Source organism: Talpa europaea (genome assembly GCF_964194135.1).
Source record: "Talpa europaea genome assembly, chromosome: 16".
NCBI classification, from domain to species: Eukaryota; Metazoa; Chordata; class Mammalia; order Eulipotyphla; family Talpidae; genus Talpa; species Talpa europaea.
Genome location: NC_140084.1, coordinates 12,419,221 through 12,427,236, shown reverse-complemented (window position 1 = coordinate 12,427,236; position 8,016 = coordinate 12,419,221).

The following is an 8,016-nucleotide window of genomic DNA, read 5'->3' as shown; positions in this document are numbered from 1 at the left end:
TTTAAATGTTGCTGTGTCCGTGTTATTTTTAGTCACTTGTGCTTTGGTGTCGTAGCCAACTCTGACAGGAATCGCTTCCAAAGGGAGATCACGCTGGGTGGTAGTGAGCTCAGCCATATTAGGTCTTCCTGTCCGTGGAAATGGAAGTTTTCCATCCCTTTATTACTTACACTTTCATTTTTTTACATTAAATTATTTGCATTGGGTAACATGGTTAACAACACTGTCTATCTTTTAGGGCTGTAGCTTCATGCCGCCTCACTGGAATCTAACCACCTGTAGCAACAGGAAGGCCAGAGCAGGATCTCTATGACCCGAGCAGACGGGGTAAAGGAGAGAGAGAGCCCTGGAGTTCTCAGTAGCTTTTCAGGCTTTTATTGGGATTTACCAGGTACATGGCTGGCAGGTCTCCCAGCCCCCAGCAAGTCTTCACTCTCTCTGGGCTCTCTGGCCTTCTCTCATGGCCTTTCTTCTCTCCTGTTCTCTTCCCATCTCTCTTTGTTCTGCTGGCGTCCCTGTGACACCGCCCTTATAAGCCCAGTCTCTCATCTGAGGTGTATCCACCTACGATGCCCACGCACCACTCCAGGAGCCGGCCATCAGGCATGCATTCAGGACTGCAGGGATCCATCATCAATCCTATACCACCCCTCTTTTTCATCTTACCCTACACCACCCCTTCCTACTGCAAAGCCCCAATATTTCTCCACCCCCGTCCATTGCCCGAATTCCTTTATTCCCAAGCCACTGTCCTCTCTAGTATGCAAATATGATCCCCTCCTCTCAAACATCTACTGTCCTTAATAGTTTCACACCACAGTCATGTAAAACTTATGAAAGCAGACCTCAAATAGGGGACCCATGTACCTCCCAAGGGGCCTGGCTGACCAGCCAGCAGAGGGCAGGACCAGGTAAGTGTCTGGGCCTGTAGGCCGCGGGCTGATGGGGACAGAACAGGACAATGAATGTGGGAGCATGGAGGACTCCGGAGCAGAGCCTGTGTGGCTCCTAGAAGCAGGGAGAACTGGTCTCCCCCTGACAGGGAGGAAGGCAGAGCCTGAGCGGGAATCACAGGAGGGGTGAGGAGCTCAGGTGTTCTCAGGTGATCAGGCCCTGTGTGAGGGCAGGAGCCCCCCAGAGGCTGGACCAGGCACCCTGAAGATGCCTCGTCCCCCAGGGCAGGAGGGATGCTGAGCAGGAGCAAGAGGCTCCTTTCCTGGACACTGGGGGTGGGAACAGCTGTGGGGGACAGTGTGCTGGACCATGGAGAGGGCACCAGGTAGACACAGGTACCATCAGGAGGGGCAGGGCCTCAAGAGTGAGACTTCATTCCTGGGGCCTAACAATCTTGGGCACAATACAGGTGCCTCACAGAGACCCCAATCTGTGCCATGCCAGGAAATCAAGGCTATAAACCAGAAGTCTTGTCACCTCAATAAAAAAACAGGCATTCTGGGCACCCCAAATTAGAGTTGGGCCTCCTTGGCCTCCAGGTGAGTTCATGTGCCTGCTTTATTGCTACACGGGCCCCTCGTGTTCTCCCTCAGAAACTCATTCCCCTCGATGGGAGGCACCTGCTGACAGGGCCCTCTGCAAATTGATCATTGGCTTCCGGGGCAGGAGCTGGTCCCTCAGCACCCACAAAGCAGAGCACTTACCCCGGGCAGGGATTCTCAAGCTGGGATCCTCAACCCCTGAAGAAACAGCCACTTCTTAGCAAGGTAAATTATCCTCCTCACCCCACACCTGACTCATGACACTAGGAAAGTGAGGCCCAGCGCTGTTTGAAAGCAGCTTCTGGGCAATTCAGATGCCACTCAGGGTAAGAGCCCATGAGCTGGAGTGAGAACACAGTGGCCTCTCAGGAGGATGGGCCCTGAGGGGGCCAAAGACAGATGTGTCGTTTCACCTGTGGCCACCAGGGGATGGTGTTAACCCAAAAGCTTCTTTCAGGTCAGGGGCAGCCCAGGGGAGCCTCTGAGCCCTCTGGAACCTGCTGGCAGGCAGGACAAGGCGCACTGCCTTGGAACATGCTGGAAGAGGGGGCTGCAGCGTGGCTAGCCCCTAGGTTCAGGACAGCAGGTTACATCCTTTCTCCATCCCCAAACCTTCGGGCTTCCCAGCCACTCAAGGCTGGTTTGTCTTCCGAGGAAATTTCTGCTCCCTTCATTGATAGGTCCATCGATCCTCGCAGTATTTCTTGCTCTGTTTCTCACTTATTAATCCAGAACCTTAGGCCACTGATCCTTCCCTTGCCCATGAAAGCGTTTCTGTTTATCGATGTCCTTGCTGAGTTAGCAGCTTCCCGCACATGTTGACGGGAGGTGTTTTTAGGTCCTTAACTTCAACATCTTCATACTTTCCCAAGTGATTTCCTCTTTATCCATAGTTTATTTTGAGCTTAATTTACAAATATATCATGTTTTTCTATTTTCTTATCTGTGCCTGTCTTGGGCTACTCACCAGGATCCACCTTGAGCCCCCAGGAAAGCCTCTTAAGAGCCAGTATAGTTGGAAAGGACCTTGAAGGTTTTGTGAAAGGTTTTGTGAAGATTGTAAGTCACCACCATCAACAACATTCAGGAGACTAGAAATACAGCAATGTTTTTCCTCATAGGACCCGAGGAGACAGGGCAGGCTGTGGGCACAAGTGATGTGGGGTGGGGTGTTCCACGGGAACCCCTAAAATTCTGCCTTCTTAATGTTGAGGGTGAGGTGGTAAAGTCATGGGATTCTTCCTTGTTGAATTTAAAACATAAGCTAGGATGGATGGCGCTGGAAGGGATGATGCTCAGCGAAATAAGCCAAAAAGAAAAAGAAAAATACCGGATGGTCTCACTCATAGCAGGAATCTAGAAAACTTAAATAAGGGACCAGGAAAATGAATAACTATAAGAAAGTGAAAATCAAAATCAACAAAAAACTATGAACTAGAGACACTTTTAGGGGGGCGGGGGTGGGAGGGGAGGGATTGGGCTCAGAATGGGGGGGCTGCAATTGTATGGGGAATATAACAATAAAATTTATAAAAAAAAAATAAAATAAAATAAAATTTAAAAAAAAAAATAAAAAAAAAAAAAAACATAAGCTAGGAATAGAATAGCATTGCCCAAAGGAAAAAGACGTGGACAGAAGGAAACTTTCCAAAGTCCCTGTTCTGGAAAATAGAGGGAACTTGACAAGTAGGGGCTGGATCTCATTGACTCCTTGCCTGGGGGGTGACTATTCCCCACAGCTGTCTGTGCAGCACATGCCTGGACAGTCAGCTGAAATCAGGCCCTCGGCTGACAAAATGCCCAATCAGGGGCTTACCCTGCCGTCCCCTGTGACACAGGGACCTGGTCATGTGGGGCCTTCACAGCCTGGGGAGCAGGTCGGGTCTATCAAGGCACATCTCAGTAGGGTGAGAGCAGCCCATCCCATAATAATACACAGCAGCAGCCTCATCCAGGCCGTAAGCATCGCCCCAACTGAAGACCCCAGGCCTGGAGGTAGATGAGCGATGGAGAGACCCTTGTATTCTAACATGTGGTTCCTTGGTGGCTGCTTCTCCCTCTGGGGTGCAGGGAGGTCAGTGTTGTATGGATGTGTCTGTCCTGGGTGTCATCTCCAGGGAGGAGGCCGGGGCATATCCAGCAGTGAACTCCTAGGGGGACCATGTCGTTTGAGATGGTCTCCACCCCAGTGAGTAGTGGGGCTTGCCTGGTGGCGCAGTCTTCGAAAGGTGCCACTTCCCTGAGACTGGCACTCCCTTGTCTTAATGCAATTGGGCTCCTGACTCAGATGAAGTGTAGGCCTGAGGGAACTGCAGGCATCCCCGGGAAGGGCTACTTCTCTGTTAGGGACTCTCTCGGTGCTCAGGGCTTAGCTGGCACCTCAGGCCCCACGGGCCCCTGCAAGCACCTGGGATCCTGGGCCCCTGTACAGCCTGGGCTGAGGGGTCTCTCAGGGAGACTAATGAGCATCCTGGCACCCACCTGTGCGGGCAGAGGACACGTGTGGGCGCATAGGCCCGGTGCCAGGTGGGTTTGTGTTGGGCAGGTACAGCGCCAGCCAGTGGCAATATTTGAGGGACAGAAAGCAGGGGCAGGGGGTGTCACTTGGATGGGGCATCCTGAGGGCACTGCCTGTGAAGGGATCAACCCCTTTGCCAGGACTCGGTGTCTTGCAGGCCTGAGCCCTTCCCACAGAGCTCTGGGTCCTTCCCTGCTGCCCCACAGTGCAGCTGTGCTGCGCTGTCCAGATTGTCTGTGGTGGTGTTGGGGGGAGGTGCTTCCTCCCCGGCCCTCCAGGTGCACAGGCTGCAAATAAACTGACACAGGAGCCCAGTGGGAGAAGAGGGAGGTCCCCACAAACACACAGGCTAGACAGGACCCACTTCTGGTCATGGCAGAGTTGCTGCGGAGTCTCTAGAATGGGGCAAACCTCCAGGAGGGAAACAGAACATGGGAGGTCGTGCAGGGGCCTGTTTACTCAGGCACCTGCCTGGGGATAAGGCTGAAGGCCCTGCCCCTCCAGACCACTGGGGAATCTTGCTTTTAGGAACATAATTGAGCAAAACATCCTCTTGGATCTTGTCTCTTATCAGCCTCCCCTTAGGCATGACCCTGCCTCCCTGCTGACCTCCTCTGAGCTCTCTCCCCAAGCTATTTTCTCTGAATATGATAACAGGACTTGGTCCACAGTCAGTTTCTCCTGCTTGGACACCTACAGGGTGCCACTGGCTGGTCGCAAGGGGATGATTTCTACTTCCTGCTATGTGGTCCCCAGCTCAGAGGCCGGTGCCTGTGGGTGAAGCGACATAAATAACCCTGTTGTGGTTCTTTATGTCTTCAGATGCTTTTGTAAGAAGATGGAGGCTGACAGGCCAGACAAAGGTGTTTGCTCCCCCAGCCCCTTCAGCAGACACTTGTTCTAATGGCAGTGCACACAGCTCTGGGTCAGGATCTTTCTCGATACACTCTCCCTGTAGCAGGTGGAGCACCAGCCACGGGGACCTAACATGATGCAGACAGAAGGGGAGAAGCCCTGTGCCGGGTTGGCCTGTACTTGCTTCCATGAGTTTGAGTTGTGCTGCTGAGGGCTGCATGGGGTCCTTGTGTGACAGGAGGGGGTGTGGCAGTGGGAGAGCTGCGACAGTGACTGTGCTCCTGTCACAGAGAGATGACAGTGCTCCCTGTGGGCAGTCAGGACAGGTGATGGAGGGTACGAGTCGAAAAGTTGGAAAGGAGGCACCACAAGACCAGAAACCTGGCTCATGCATGACCAGGAGCAGGAGGTGGGGGTAGAAGTGATTACCAGAGTCGTTAAACCAGCTATAGAAATGAAAAATCCTTAGGTGCCAACTTCTACAATTATGGGACTGCTGCAGAGAGTATCATGAGGTGCAAAGCGAAGGGATGAGGAGATGGAGGGCTAGTGTAGAATCTCTGCTCCTTTTCAAATTCTGCAGAGTATTCAAGATAAATCAAAAATAAAAACTCCACAAAGGAATGAGCCTTCCCAGGCTGCAGAAGCCTGTGTCAGGGCAATGTCTGCACTCGCCGGGAGCAGCAGCCCTTCTGCCCGCCTGTGACCTGTGACCTAGCAGCGGCTTCTCTTCACTGACCCCCCTGTGCAAAGCCGCAGAGGCAGCTCCTCCCCAGGCTGCCGCCCGCCACCTTGCAGGTGGAGGGCACATGAAATCTATCAGGCTTTCACATCATTGGCCCCTGTGGCTATCACCTGCAGCCTTGATGGTGTTAACGTAGAAGGCGTGGGGCACGCGTTCCTGACTATGGACACCTGAGCGTGGGTGTGTGCATGTGCAAGTGTGCACGCCTGTGCCTGTGAGGAAAGGGATAAAAGGGCAGCATCACCCTGGGGAAAGGAGTTCCTGTCTCCCTGCTGGCTGGTTTCTCCTGCTTCCCATTAAAACCTGTGACAATGATGCCAAGGGCTCCAAAATTCTCCTTCATATTGCTAGATGGCAGACCTAGCTGGCCTGGAATGTTGCAAAATAAAAGCCTCTCTTTCGGGGCCGCTCTTTCTGACCGCTTGTGTCTGTGCAAGCATTCTTTACCCTTCCCTCCCTTTTATAATAAACCTGCCCTTTCCGATCTAACTAATGCCTCTTGTGGAGAAACGCCTGAGAAACGCCGCGTGCCGCTGACCGGGGAGCTCTGGTGAAACTTTTCCAAGTTAACTCAAGGATCCCACTCTCTGAGCCCAACACCTCCAAAACCAACTTCACAGGGACTAGTTTGGAGGAGGGTTGTCGGGCCCAAAGCAAGTGCCTGAAGTGAAAAACTAGCTCACAAATATGCAGGCTTAGTTCTCATCCCTTGCACCCTCACTGTGAAGGGAAGTCCCCAGGCCTACAGGCCTCTTCACCAGGAGGGCAATTTCACAACAGGCCCAGAGCCAGTCCCTTCAGCCTGCTCCTATTCTGGAAAATTCCCTGAATCAAGGGAAAGAAAAAGGTTTGTTTCCCTGTTTGGAATGGGGGAAGGAGAAGAATTACAAATGTCACTACTGCAGTAAATGTCCTGATGATAATAGGGGTCTCCCTATTATGCTCAAGCTGGGTGACACTCAATTGGGACACCCCTGGTATTAAATATCCCTGTATTTATTTATTTTCTGTAATGAACCTGGTCTGCATTATCTCATAATAGCAAAAAAAATTTTTTCCACTTAAAAGAAAACCCCTATACTTACTGTCAAGTAGACTAAAATTTACTAAAATTTTTTTTTAAGATTTATTTATTTATACAAGCACTGGGTACAGTCAGAAGCGCGGGAGGGTGAGAGAATTCACCAGCGCCAGAGCGGGGAGCAGAGCAGGCAGAAGGACCGAAGTACACTGCTGAGGGGAGCAGCGGGCGGCAGGAGAGGTCTGCGCGCCATGTGGGACCCTCCTCCGGTGGCCGGGGAGCAGCCGGGGATCGAACCGGCGCTGCAGAGGCTGCGGGCAGCTTCGCAACCCAGCGCTCAACCGCTGCGCCACCGGGGAGGCCCTACTAAAATTTTTATACATATTTGTCTGCCGCAGACCAGTACAGCAGTAGACGATGAGGCCACCTCAGGGTTGAGAGAAGCGTGCAGGGTGGTCAGGGAGTCGGCGAAAGAAATGACAAACAGACACACTTCAAGAGTGAAAATCTGAGTGTAATTTTCTTTAAGTTTGTGACTAGTATATATATGTTTTCTAAAAGCACAGGAATGAATATCAAAGAAATTAGCTTGCTCGCTGGCTCAGTCTATCACTATCAGGGAGGTGATCTACATAACAAGCAATGACCATTATAGAAGAAGGAAGTTTAGAAAGACAAATAAGGGATTAAAGTTTGTAGTTCTAGAAAGAGGGACAAGATTTTTAGCATTCTTGTAGTGGTTCTTGGTGGTCGTTGTCTTTTGATAAGCTTCTGCCTTTTCAGGGAACTTCTGCTGCACTTCCTCTGCTTCAAGCTGTTCTCTCCCCGCGCGCTGGGCACCAGCCGGATCTAGGGACCGTGGCGAAAGCCATTCCTAAAGATCACTGCGGGGAGAGGTGCAGCAGGTAGGGTTTTGCTGTTCTCCCCCTGCGCGCTGGTTGCCCAGCCGGACCTAGGGACGGTTAGCCCTAAAGGTCACTGCAGGGGGAGGTGCAGCATTTGTCTCCGTTGTGGAAGGTGAGAGGCAGCATTGTTCCTCACCTCTTGGGACTTCACGTTCAAGGAGTTATATTTCTTCATTTCACCTTCAAGTCTCAACTTCTTTTTTGAGCTCCACTTAAACCTCAATGTCATTCATCTGAGGTCCCACAGACAGATTTAAATTCACCAACTCCCCTCACAGGCTCTGCCCCTCCTGTGCTCTAGCGCCTTCCTCTCTGCTGTGACTTCACTGTCCCTCAGCTGACAGCTCCCTCCCACCCAACGGGGGCTGCTCATCTCCATGTCCCTGAGGACCATCCTTCCCTGGGGGCTGCACTGGGGGCTCCATGGATGACACAGGCTGGAAGCGACAGCAGGATGGGGAGAGGCAGAGGGAGCA